Source organism: Rousettus aegyptiacus, unplaced genomic scaffold (genome assembly GCF_014176215.1).
Source record: "Rousettus aegyptiacus isolate mRouAeg1 unplaced genomic scaffold, mRouAeg1.p scaffold_m13_p_2, whole genome shotgun sequence".
NCBI classification, from domain to species: Eukaryota; Metazoa; Chordata; class Mammalia; order Chiroptera; family Pteropodidae; genus Rousettus; species Rousettus aegyptiacus.
Genome location: NW_023416295.1, coordinates 64,353,558 through 64,367,156, shown reverse-complemented (window position 1 = coordinate 64,367,156; position 13,599 = coordinate 64,353,558). Strand labels below are relative to the sequence as shown.

Genomic DNA, 13,599 nt, shown 5'->3' with positions numbered 1-13,599 from the left:
GGTCAAAACATTTTTACCTATTTTTTCCCCCAAGAGTTTTATAGTTTTAGCTCTTCCATTTATGTATTTGATTTATTTTGGGTTAATTTTTGTATATGGTGTGATTTAGGGATCTAAATTTATTCTCTTGAATGTAACTATACAGTTGTACCGGTACCATTTGTTGAAAAAAATATTCTTTCCCCCATTGATTGTCACAGCATCCTTGTCGAAATCAATTGACCATAAATATATAGTTTACTGTCGTATTCTCAATTTTATTCATTGATCTGTATGTCTGTTCTTATGCCAGTGCCACACATTTTTGATTATTGTTATTTTGTAGTAGTTTTGAAATTGGGAAGTATAAGTCTTCCAACTTTGTTATTCTTTTTCAAGATTGTTTTGGCTATTCCGGGTTCCTTGTATTTCCATACAAAATTTGAGATTAGTTTATTAATTTATGCCAAAAAGCCAGCTGGGATTTTGACAGGGAATAAATACATTGAATCTGTAGATCAGTTTGAGAATTATTGCCATTTTAACAATATTAAGTCTTCCAATCATGAACATGGGTTGTTTCTCCAGTTATTTAGGTCTTTTTAAATTTCTTTCAATGATGTTTGATAATTTTCATTGTTCCAGTGTTATACTTCTTTTACTAAAGAAAAAGTTTAAAGTTAATTTTTTAAGTTAAATTTATTACTGAGCATTTTATTATTTCTGATGCAATATAAGTAAAATTGTATTAATTTCATTTTTGAATTTTCCATTAATAGTACCTAGAAGTATAATTGATTCTTGTGTTTTGACCATGTATCCTGAAACCTTTCTGAACTTGGTTAGCCTTCTGTAGTTTTTTTAGTGAACTCAGTAGGATTTTCTATATACAAGATTATGTCGTGTACATGTGGAGTTAGTTTTACTTCTTTCTTTCCAACATGGGTGAATTTTTTTCTTGCCTAATTGATTTGACAATACAATGTTGACTAGAAGTGGTGAGGACAATACATCCTTGTCTTGTTCCTCTCTGATGTTCCTGATTAATGAGATAGCCACTATAATTTATGCTATTTTTAATGACCGTTTTTATACTCTAAGAATCTGAGTGATGGAGCAGGAGCTGATGACTGGTTCCTAAGGAAGGGACTATCAAAAAACTTCCCTTCATCCTGTGCATTAGGAGGCTTGGCACAGTAGTTACTAGAAAGGAAGAATCTATTCATGAGATATCTACTTTGGTTTACATTTTCTAAGAGCCAAGGAGTTTGGTTTACATTTCTGAGATATAAGCATTCATTATTTAAAAATAAAACTTTAATTTTCCCTACTAGTTCTTCCATTCTGCCTTTCCACATTTTTGATTGCCCATTATACTCTTCAGGTACTGTGCTGGGATCACAAAGACTAAACACAAGCCATGCCCTCAGGGTGCTTGTGGAGAAGTCTTTTGGGAAGATAGACAGGAAACAGGAAGTTTATATTCTGGCAAGTGGTTCCCGTCAAACGGAAACTAGCATCAGATGTGGGCTTTACTTTTGGAGTTTTGGGGTTTCAGTTTGCTAACGGAACATTCGGTTTCTACCACATGGAGTCAAAGAATTTTAGAACTGGAGACTTGGAAATTCCTTATCCGTACTCATACTTTTTGATAGGAGGAGCCTCTTATGTAACCATTCTTCTGTCTCAAGAGCAACTCTTCTTTCTCTGAAATGACATCTCTCTCTCTCTCTCTCTCTCTCTCACACACACACACACACACACACACACACACACACACACACGGCCTTTTCTATAGGGAGACACTTCATGTTTAGCCTACTTCTTGGCTCCATTTGTTGTGTCTGGTTGGGGTAATATAATACCAGCCCTCATGTGCATCTTCAGTATGACTCATCTAGGATTCTTGCTTTACCTTGCCTGTGAAGACTACTCAGCATGTCCTTCCGATAGGTGCTTTTTGACATGGAACTGACAAGGGCTGGACATTATCTGATTTCAAATCTGAGTTACCCAGAAAGCCTGTAGAAGGCTTCTTGTTCTGTTTTATTATACATTCAACTGTGTTTGTATAGAGCATACTCCATCCATTTTAATCTTGTCAGTTCAGAGGATTAACTAAGATGCATATAAAGTCATACCTGTGTGCTTATTTTAAAGTCACCTTTCTAGAAAAGAAAAGAATGAAAATGCTATTAACAAAAGCAATTAAATTGGTATACATCTTGGAAAAGTTTATGGAGTTTTTTATATATATGTGTTAATTCAGAATTGTATGGTACATGTGTTTCTATTTTTACTTTGTTATTTAAAAAGAAACTCTTGATTCTGGCTTTACTATAATTTATTATTATGATTAAAATAACATCAAGTTACTTTTCATCATTTCATTGGTAAAATGAAACATGGTCTTCGGCTACAAAAGAAAATTAATTGTCTCCACAAACCTTTCAAGTTTAATTAACTTTTAAACAAATATGAAGTTCTTTTTTTTTCTTTTTTATTACACTGCATTTTTTCTTTTGATTATGTGAGGAGTGAGATAAGGATGCAGAACTGCTTCTGATTCACACTGTTTACTGCATGTGATACAGCAGCCAATTCAAAGAGAAATAGAAACATAACTATTTGTGCCTTGTAAGCAGTTTGTAAAGTCCCCTTCAGTCTCTACGATTAAATGTTGGCTTCTCTCCTTGCAGACTTCTGAAATGAAATTAAAAAGTGGAGCAAACAGCATTTTCAAACCAAACACAAATATTGTGTGGGAACAACCCAGCAAATTGAAGGAAGAATCACAGCATTGAAGGCGGTCACTTGATTCAGTGCTGATAAGAACATGACAGAAAAGGAAGGTGAGGGTGGGGGAATGTGGATCCTGAGAAAGTCCCAGGTCATTGAGAAGCCTCTGATGATTTGCCTATGTTGGGGGTCAGTTGGGGTGAGGAGAGGAGAGAATGGATTGGTGTTTATAGCAGAGTTTACCCTATTATGTGTGGTAAATGCAACATATCACCACTAGGTTACTTTTTACCTCAGACTAAGCTCTAGGGTGGCCCTGGGACTTGCTAGTGGGGAAGGGAAAGGGAGGTGAGGGTGTGGAGGGCCTTCCTAGAAAAGGGGGTGGCACTGTGTAGAAGAAACAGCATTGAGACTGGCAGTCAGGAGCTCTGTTCTTGGTCTTTCTTCAGAGCATATGGCCTTGGATAAGTCACCTTACCTCTCTGAACTGTGGGTAACATACTGCAAATGCAGGTTGGGATTGAATCTGATTTCCAGACCAGATTCCCAAGCCTCCATTGAGCCATCTCGGAGGTTGTCCCTGCACCAATGTTCGGGCTCCTGTCCCCTGTCTCCTAAAAGGGGCAACCTGTTTCCTCTCCTATATTTATGCTTCTACAAGCTGTTGTTGGAACAAAGCAGTCACTAGAAAGTGTTTGAAAACTATAAGAAGACCTGGTCTCAGAGAGCAGAACTCTGTCTCTTACATTCTAGTTGTCTACAGCACTGACCTCCAATCTAAGCTGAATGGGAGAGGGATCAAGGGGTACCCTTTTGGCCTTTCCCGTCTTTCTCAGGAAACACCAGAGACGTGTGTCTTCAGCATCAGAGACGTCGTTTACTCATGAATTCGAAGCTGCAGTGGGGACAGGGGTCTGTCAATGTTTATAGGGTTCCAGCCTCTGTTTCCAGGAACATTTCCCCCTTGGCTCCAAGATTAGTACCTGGCTATTGTCGGTGGCCTGGGAGCCATGTGATTTTGAGGACAACCGTAGCCTCCATTTCGTGGCCCTCGTCAGCTCTCCATAGGTGCTGTCTGGTTGCTGAGCCCTGAACCTTCCTCTGCTCTGTCTCTTGAGGTTAAGGTGATGATAACCACTCGTCATGTGCAAACTGGGATTCTGAGAACTGGGCCTCTCCCATGCTAGTTCCTATTAAATAAAACGCTCCCTGGTGTGAAGTTATCACCTGTCTGCACCCTGTCCCGGGACTCTTTTTCTTTCACTCCTTGATGATGTGCTTCCCTCTGCCACAAACTTTCCTCGATCTCTTTTGAGATCATAGTACATGTACTTTTGTGTTGTCAGGAGTGAATATTTAGAGAGTAGGCCGTCAATCCTCCTGCTGTTAAAAGCAAACATATTGTCTTATGTTGCTTGTCCCAAGGTACTCTGGTGAACACGTCAGCCTGCGAGGAAAGGTTTGGCAGAGGAATCCGTCATGAAAGAACTATTTTAATTGAAGAATATATAGCTGGAGACCCAGGGGTGTTGAGCAATTTAATTAATGTTTATTAGAAATGAAGACTTGCTATTTAAAAATGAAAATTTAAATCTGTCTTCATATCCATCTTTTCATCATGTCATTGTTTCTTTCACCCACTTTTTAATTTAACAAACTTTTATTGCTTTCCCACGACGGGAAGGACATCTTGATAAATACTGGGCTGACAAACATGAATAAAACCCGGGCCTTGCCCTCAAGGGGCTGGTGGTCAGGCTCAGGAAAAACCTAGGCAGATGGTAATAGTCCCAAGTGGTCAGTGCTTTTTGGAGAAAGTCCTGGAAGCTAGGGAACACCTGGGATGAGCAGCCACGTGCACTTGACTGGGTGCGAAAAATAGTTCCTGTAGGAGGTACCCCAGGGCCTGTGTCCTAGAGGATGACCTAGAGGTGGCCCCAAAAGGAGGGGGGCATTCTGGGGAGAGGGAGCAGTGGGTTCAGGACATGAGGGAGTTGATGGCTTTGGTAAAGTGTAGGAGCTCAGTGTTGCTGGGGCTGACTGAGGGAGGGGTGAGGAGGCGGGAGCAGGAGTCTTGACAGGGATAGGACTGTGAAGAGCCTTGGACAGTTTACTGATGGGCTGTCAGTTTGGATTTTACCCTGAGGGTATGGGAACCCACAGCAAAATTTTAGGCAGATTTGGCGAGGTAGGAGGTTTGCCAGGCTGTTTAGCATAGAAGTTATAAGCAAGGGCTCCGAATCCAGGTGACTGGCATTTGAATCTTGCCTTTATCACATTCCAACTGTGGGCAAGTTACTTACCTGTGTTGCCTCATCTTTAAAATAGGAATAAAAACCCTATGTGTCTTTGGGCATTCTCGTGAGGAATAAATTCACCTAAGGCTCTTAGAAAACTGGGTCCATAGTAAGCTCTTACTAAAATTTAGTTATCATTTTTTGGGAAGGGGCATATATTTTTCATGAGCAGTCTCCTTAGACTGTGTATCAGTTCGCTTAACTATGGCCATAATCATGCCCTGTAAAAGATACTCTAAAACACAATAGCTTAGAACAACAGTAATTTATTATGGATTTTGCAGTTGTGGGTTGGCTGGGGCTTAGCTGATCTGACTGAACTTGACCAAGCAGCTGTGCTTCAAGCTATGACCTGGCTGGGCATGCATTTGGGTTCGTGTCTGCTCTCTGTGGCATCCACCCTGGGGATCTCTTCACAAGGCAGTGGCAGAGCTGGAAGGTGTAAGAAGAAACCTGTAAGACGTCTTTTTTTTCCCTTTGGATTTTCCCAATATGCAAGACTTCTTAAGGCCTAAGCTTCCTCCAGCTTTGGCAAGTCACAAGCAAACCCAGAATCAAGGGACAGGGGATTATAGAGGTCCCCATTAGTGGGAGGAGCTGCAAAGTCACTTGGTGAAACATGAACACAGGGAGGGTTGAAGGATGGTGGCCAACAATGTGAAGTACCACAGGCTACAGTGGTATCTCCAACAACTGCAACTTTGCAGCTTCTAAGAGAAAGCTTCTATGAAGGGCAAAGTCAACATTCAGCTTGGGCAAGCCTGAACCCCAGGGGCCTGGTTTCGATTAGTAAACTTCCTGCACTTGTCCCAGTGTTAACCTTCTTTCTCTTGCTTCTTAGAGTCTTCGGTGGAGACTGCACATTTTAGGGGAAAATGTGTGGGTTTAAATCTAGACTCTGCGGAATGAAATGGGGTAGTACCCTTACGGGAAAGATTACAGAGGAGCAGAGGTGTTTCTGCAGGTTCACTCTGTAGCTTCTCCCTCAGACTTACCAGACCGCATGACATTCTTGAACATGGTTTATAGCAGAGCTGAACTGCTATAATAAAACTTACTGTTTAAATCCAAGAATAAAATATGTGTTCATGTATGTATTTAGATGTCTCTTTCCCAGTACAGAGGAAGGCGTTGCATTTTTTCTGGGCTCCCTGGAATTTGCTTTCTACTCTCTGGGAACCTCCTGTGAGGCGTGCCTGCCTCTCCAGTGGATACCTCTAGGCGAATGCTGGGAGAGAGATGAGGGAGGGGCAGCCTGCTCAGTATTTATTACTATGTAACTCTAACTCTGGTTCTCCCAAACTTCTGGAGGCTTGGAAGTAGGATGGGGACAGTGATGGGAGGGGTCAAATATGATTGCTTTGCCAGCATGTAAGATAATCTCTCCTCTTCCTTGGCCTCCTTATGCTGCATGCCAAATGTATCCATTCTTCTCCAACAGAAAAGAGAAAGCAGGGCCAGGGAAGGCATTCTTATCGGTTAGACTTTTTCTGTTTTATGTATGAGAATATAAATATATCATGAAATTAAATATCAAGTTTCTTAACATGTTAGTAGTCATTTATTAGATTAGATTTAAAAATGAAGCGAGAGCGCTAATTAAGTATAGTATTAAAATGAACAGTTTTTTCAGAGATGGGGAGGGGATGCGTTCTAGAATTTTTTTGGTAACAAAAACAGCACTGGAAACAACAAGTAAAACATAAGGATTGGCATGTATAGGTGCTCAATAAATTATAGCAGTGCTGATGATGACGATGATGATGATAGTGCTTTCTCTAGTGCATTTATTGGTGGAGGAGATTAAACACAGGGATTACAAGGCTGAAGACTCCATCAACTGCCTTGCTTCACAGGAACCTTCTTCTCTTATTGCCTCTCTACAAGGAAGGAACAGGAAAATGAACCCAGAAAAGCTCAGATTCTAAAACCAAGTATACACCTTAGAAGTTACATTTTTTTTTCTTGGAGTAGTTACTTCTAAAAGGTACAATTCAAAACAGTCAGTGCAAGAATAGACATGCTGAAATCCTAATGGTGCAATTCTATTTTGTTTAGTGAAAAAATAGGACATGATAAACGACGAGTCATAGCTATGCAAATGCAGAGAAAGATCATTGCATCTTGTGCTTCAGGGTGTGAGTTGATGGCAAAAACCTGTCCATATTATTTAGTAGGGAAGATAAATTCAGATGAAAGCTTTCAGTGACATATGTTTTTTTTTTTTTCTTTTTCCTTAAGCATTGTTTATGGCTGAAATGCTAAAATAGTCCATCCATTGACAGCCTTTCCTGAGTATTCACTGCGGCAATACTTAGCAAAGAGTTGGCTATAAGAATTGCCAAGGAGTTGGTCTTTCCCGTTCTTGTCTCTCTCTCTCTCTGCCTTCCTTCATTTCTTCCTTCCTTCCTTCAATAAACACAGCCTTTGCTTTCCAGGAGCTTAAATCTTAATGGGGATGGCAAGATGCAGACATTAGAAATCAAAAAAACAAGTGCAAATTTATATAGTACATACAGTGTGTGGTGGTAGGTTTTTAATATTCCTGGAGGAAAAATTGATAGAGTACGATGGTTCTAAGTCGTGACTAAGTTAAACAATAAGTTCTTCAATTTCTTGTTTCTTTTTTTCTTTTCAGGCCATTCTTTCTTTTCAGGCCTTTTTTTCTTTTCAGGGGTGTTATTTCCAGGTGTGTCAAAGTTAGAATAACATTGCCACCCAAGAAGTAGCCCTTCCCATAAATAAGCAGAGAATTCAAACAGCAGTTGACTCAGCTACCATATACTTATATACCCTGCAATTACATTTTCAAAGCCTTCTACTGAATAGGAAGACTGATTTTAAACAGGAATTATCACTTAGCTGCCTGATGCCCCTCTGAAGATGAAATGCTGATTTGATTTGTTCATAATCTCTTACTGAGGTTTCTTACAAAACTATTATGTATATTTGAGTTATACTTTGAGGTTCTTGTACCTTGTATTAAAAAGTGAATCGGAATAATTTCCTAACTATATATAACACAAAGGTGCTAAAGTTTTTAAAATAAGGCAATGAGGAAGAATTATTTAATAGATTCTTTAATAAATGGTTTGGACATAATATCAATTTGTCCTATATTGGACCCTACCAAACATACCATATCCCAAAAACAAATCCCAGAGAGTTGAATATTGCAAATGAAATTATAGAAGAACTAGCATAAAATATTTATTAGTCTGTGTAGGAATGACAATTTTTATGGCTTTAAATCAAAAGAAGCAACCAGAGAAGAAAAAATGAACAGATTTGAATATATTAAAATTTAAAACTTCCATACAAATGAAGAGACAACAGACTGGGAAAATTTGCATTAAATTTGTGACACACAAATTATTAATATGTGTTATAACTTTACCATATAGCTTGCTCAAAAGTGTAAGGACTTGGGCCCTAATAGATATAAAATATAATATCTCCTATTTATTGAATATTTTTCTGTGCCAACATAGATTTACAAAATCAGATTATATCGATTGTTTTATATACAGAATGTTTTATAACCGGTTTTTCCTCACATGCCCAGACTATGTTACTAACTAGTCTTCTAAAATATGGTTTTCAGTGGTTGCAAAGTATTTCATTGGTAAGGAAGTACAGCTCAAATTTACTTAACTAAGTTTTCAGTGCTAGATGTTAAGGTTATGGAAATCTAATTTAAAGTGATTTTTTCTACTATCTCTTCTACTTATGAAGCCATGGTCTGTTGTTAGAGCTATGGATATGGAAAAATACATCCCGCTGAATGAAACCGAGTGATTTACAAAGAAGCATATTCGATACTGTTTTTATCAACAATTTTATAGGTAGCATTTGCCACTGAAACCTGTTTTAGCAAAAGAGGAAATAGCATTTGAGGTCCCATGCTTTTCACAACATGTCATCAGTTATCTTAAAAGGCCTTAGTAAAAGAGACATGTTAATTACCATCCCTGTGAGCATCTCTAGGGTAACGATGACTGTAGTATTATATTAGGGCACTTTGTCAAGTGTGTCATTCCCTTATCTTGCTTTTTATAGCAGAGGAAATAAAGGCACTAGAGAAGTATCTTTGAGGTCACACAACAAGTTAACAGCAGATAAACATTAGAACTGGCAGCTCCAGAATTCCCACTGTGTGTAATTAGTTCACTGCAGGCAGGAAATGACAGCACTGGGGATAAATGGCAAATGTGGTATTTGGGGACCTGGAGGCTGGTGGGAATTATCTGTGCTTTTCTGAATGGTTAATTAACTTAGTTTCAGAAGGTTCTTACTACATGGAACTTGGAGGCCTCTCAGCCAGGTACCTTCTTCCTTAGGGTGAAAAGAAACACATGGTTACTTCTAGCGCGTTGATGGGCTGTCAAGGTGGAGGAGGTTGGGCGTGGGCCTGAATCATTTCTTTGGCATTGCAGTCTCTTACTGAGGCTTTATGGAGTTTCTGTCCATTGCGGTTTTTGTCATTAGCTCCTGATGAAATGAACCTCAGTGTGGCTGGGAGTGTGACTTTGGGAGTAAGGGCAGAAACTGTTTTGACTGTTTACAAGTTTTCTCTCCTTCTCTGGGCGCCAGTCACCTGCTAAACACTTGGTCAGCCCAGGGGGAACTTTTTCTTTTGTCTTCTTTTGAGTGATAGCTACTGAATTCGTGGACTGCCTCCTATTCTTAGGCATCTAACAAAATCATTGTAAGAAACAATATGGTCTTTGAAAACTACCACTGAGAGATTTGATATGTTTATAGAAAATTTTAGGGAGTCCAGAGGCAGTCTCTGCCAAGCTGTAGCCAAAGGGTAATTCCATCGGATGTGCTAAGAAACTCATTGGGTCCTGGAATCAGGATTATCTTAATTTCATCAACCCCCTTTTAAGAACAAGACTAAATCTTTAATCACCAAGGGTTGACTAAAGGGAGAGGAATCTGTGCCCCTCCTTTAGAACTTTGAAAGAAGATGGCATTCTGAGCTCACTTTCTCTTCTGCCGAGTCTAATACATGCTTGATGTGCTTCCTGGGGGAACTCAAACTGAACTCTGCTCACTTCCTATGGCACAAAACTTGGAGATTCAAAGTGAGGTCCATCGCTTGGCAGCATCAGTATCACCTCAGAGCTCATTAGAACAGCTGCTTTGCTGGTCCCATCACCTGCTTTCCAGCACACCCTCCAGGGGGTTCTTATGCCTGCGCAAGTTTGAGAAGCACTGGTAGAGAACATTACATTCTTTAACTGTGAAGGTAGTTTGATGAGTGGTGAATGCCTCTTCCTGATCATGTTCTGTATTTGTACATTTATGACCCTTAACAAAAATTTTAATCCTTTGACATTTTAATAGTATAAATGTCTTTTAAAAAGTTGTTTTGCAGTATAAATTACTATAGTATCATTATAAAAACATCAGAAAATACGTAAAAGTGAAAAGAGCAATTTACCCCTCAAGTATACTTGTTGGATGACATTTTAAAGGCACATTTTCTTTCTATTTTTTTCTGTGCATCATTAGAAAAACTTATTTTTCCCCCCGATTTGTAGAAATTACATATGATTCTTATAGAAAAATCAGGAAAATAGGCAAAAGTGTAAACAAAGAATTGAAACCACCCTATATATTTAGGTTTGAGGATTTTACAGTGTCGTAAAGCGGTACCTCACAGTCTTTGCTTCTTATCTTCGGGTGTAGAGGATCCTCTCAAATAACCTTTGCCTTTAGTTCTTATGCTACATATGGGCCCTCTTCCTCTATTATTTTATATAATTTTAAAAGATTCCCGGTATAATCATCAGAGTCTCAAATAGTCCTTTTTATAGTCAGAATGGATTTATTAACTTCTTTGTGCAACTGAAAAATTGACTGCTCACTAGTGGGGCATATTCTTTATATTAATTCTCTTTGACCAGAAACTTCCTGGAGGGTAGAAAAGCCTTTGCTTTTGAAGGAGGCATAACTACCTTCCTTTTAACTTGCCTGGTAGGTTGTTTTCTGGAAAGGAAGGGGAGGGACTGGTTAGATGACCATCCCTAGAGAAAGTCCTTTTTTGCTTAGGGCAACTGCTTAGAAACTTCTGAAGACTGGAGCATACCACTGCAAGGAAGCCAGTTTTTATTTCTTGAGTACTGTGCTGAGACTGGAAAAATGCAAGATAAAAATAAACCTTTGCCGAAATCTCTGTGTTTTTAGGTAGTTGGGGGGAAATTAGCATGTGGTTTTTAACATCTGTGGAATAACTGGCTTCGATGTTTGAGGCAGGACAGGGGATGTCTGGTTGTGATTTGCCCTGTAATATCTTTGCCAGGCTTTGTTTTGGAATACATTATTTCTCTCGATAATGCAGAATGTGTCCTGTCAAGTGTAAAGTTCTGTCCATTTCTATGTCCACAGACTGGATTCTTTCCCCAGCTCTAGTTGTTCCAAGAGTAACTAATGAAGTTTTCAGTTCAGAATCCAAAGTAACTAATGAGTATTTCCAAAGTTTCAAACTTTACTTGCTTCTTTTAGGGATCATTAAAAGGGACTCCCTGTATATTTCTAAAAGTTCTAAGCAACACCTCTAAAAGTTCTCTCCATTCTCGCCTGCTTCACACTGTTCTGGATCGCCTCTCCTCAAAACTTATTTTTACTCCCCCAATCCATACCTTTCTGTAGTTCCAGCTGCTTCTTCCCCCTGCCGGTTCTTGATGTGTAAGTCACTTTAGCCCCATTGACTTCTTTTACTTTTCTTTCTCATAGCTTTCAACCCAGAGAGCCAAGAAGTTGTCTATTTTTGTGGGTGGGGTGGTGGGCGTGGCCTCGGTAGAACCTGATGGTGAAAGACTGTGACTCCTTAGTCATTAATAATAATAGCTTTTTTGTAGCACAGGCTTCAGGGTATGTCCTGTAGTCTGTGCTTGTTGTCTTGGTGACACAGACTGTGTGTTCTTAAGAAAGGTGGAGTCGCTGCAGTGAGTTGTTTAGAATTCGTTATGAGTGTTTGTTAGTTGGAAAACTTCATGTGATACGTGAAACTGGCTTGGTCAGGATTGAATTGAATTGGAAGATAGCAGGTCTTCAGGTACCAGCGCCAAATCCTGCTGTGTCCAAGATCTTGGCCGATAGCATCTTATTCAGGTTGAGAAGCTGGTCGGGCAGGAATATTACATTAGCCGGCTTGGCACTTAAGTTTTCCACCAATTTTAAGGCATTAAACATTTAAAAAATGTCCCTGTGATAAATTTCAATGCTCCAGTATCCCATAATTCTGTGTGCTATTCTTTTAACCAGCATGATATCTTTTTATAGCATCATTGCATGTCCAGTTGCCCTCAGTGCTGAGCTGTGTTCTTTTCTTGTGACACCTAGTCCCAGTCCTATGTATGGAAGCTTATACTCAAAGTGACTAAGAGTTTTCATTTTTATTAATAGAAGTGTAGGGTTTTCTCCCAGGCAAATATATTGGCTTGATATATAACATTCCCCCGCATAATTTTTTTTTTTTTTTTATTGGGAGCAGGATGAAATATGGAGATATTAAGTCTTAGAAAAATAACCACTGGAGAGTTTTGAGTAAATGAAAATTTGGTGAGAGAGTGGTCTTTCTGTGATTGATAAAAACACATGTGTTTTGGAAGCAAGATTCTGTCTGGTCTTGCTCCCTGCTCCTCTCGGGCCTTGTTTTTGTATCTTTCTTCCTGTGAATGTTAGGTTCCAGCTACACTGGCCTCCTTTATGTTCCCCAACATGCTCTACCACAGGACATTTGCACAGAAGTCTCCCTTGCCTGGGATGCTTTTTCCCATCTATCTGCAAGGCTGGCTTTCTTACTCCCTTGAGATTCAAATATGGGCTTCTCACAAAGGATGTCTTTGACTAACCATCTGTAATTTCACTTTCTCTTTTTAGCCCTTTGAAATTTCATATTCTGCTTTCATATCGTTTTTTTTTTGTTTGTTTGTTTTGTTTTTCTCTTCTCCTTAACACTTATCAATATCTAACAGAGTATAATTTTTACCTAATATCTTGCTGGTATCTCTGTCTGTCTGTCTGTCTGTCAGTCACCTACAACCTTCCTGGTAGTGTTTATTCCCTCTTGTATTTCTAGTGCCTAGAATAGTGTCTGTATCATCATATAAAGTGCTCAATAGGTAATGGCTAGAGGTAAGGAAGAAAGGTTGTAAATGCCTCTTATTGGCTTCTACCAGTCATAATTGACCTCTTCCACATTCTAGACAACCCAGTGAAAGCTAGCAATTAGCCCACTCCCTGCCCAGAACAGTCTGTGATTTCGAGGTGAATTTTGAGGCTCTTGGGTTCTGGCAAGCTTTATGGTTGGTAATCCTAGGAAGTAAACTCTTGTTAGCATTTGGCGTATAGCAAGCAGCATGTCTGTGAAACTGGTAAATGCCTCTCTCTTTCTACATAGTTCTACCATTTCATATATTTCCAAGAAGTCAAGAGGTAGTAACAGATGCAGTCTGATCGATTTCTGGGAGGGTAAATACAGATCATATTTGCTGTGGGATAGGTGAATGGAATCTTTGGCGCTGAGATTCTATTACCTTTTGTCCATGGCTAAAAGGTGTGTGACTTTCTT

General features: G+C 39.3%; 1 protein-coding gene across 3 annotated transcripts in view; it reads left to right on the top strand.

Annotated features, from left to right (window-relative positions):
* The window catches only part of LYPD6B (LY6/PLAUR domain containing 6B), a 150,514-nt gene that overhangs the window by 14,119 nt on the left and 122,796 nt on the right, over positions 1 to 13,599 (top strand). Inside the window, exon 2 of one of the 3 annotated variants that reach the window (XM_016151131.2) lies at positions 2,679 to 2,831. The exons of the other annotated variants lie outside the window; for them this stretch is intronic. The gene's annotated coding sequence lies outside the window, so the exon portion shown is untranslated. The remainder of the gene's footprint in view (positions 1 to 2,678; positions 2,832 to 13,599) is intronic. 3 annotated transcript variants of the gene reach the window in all.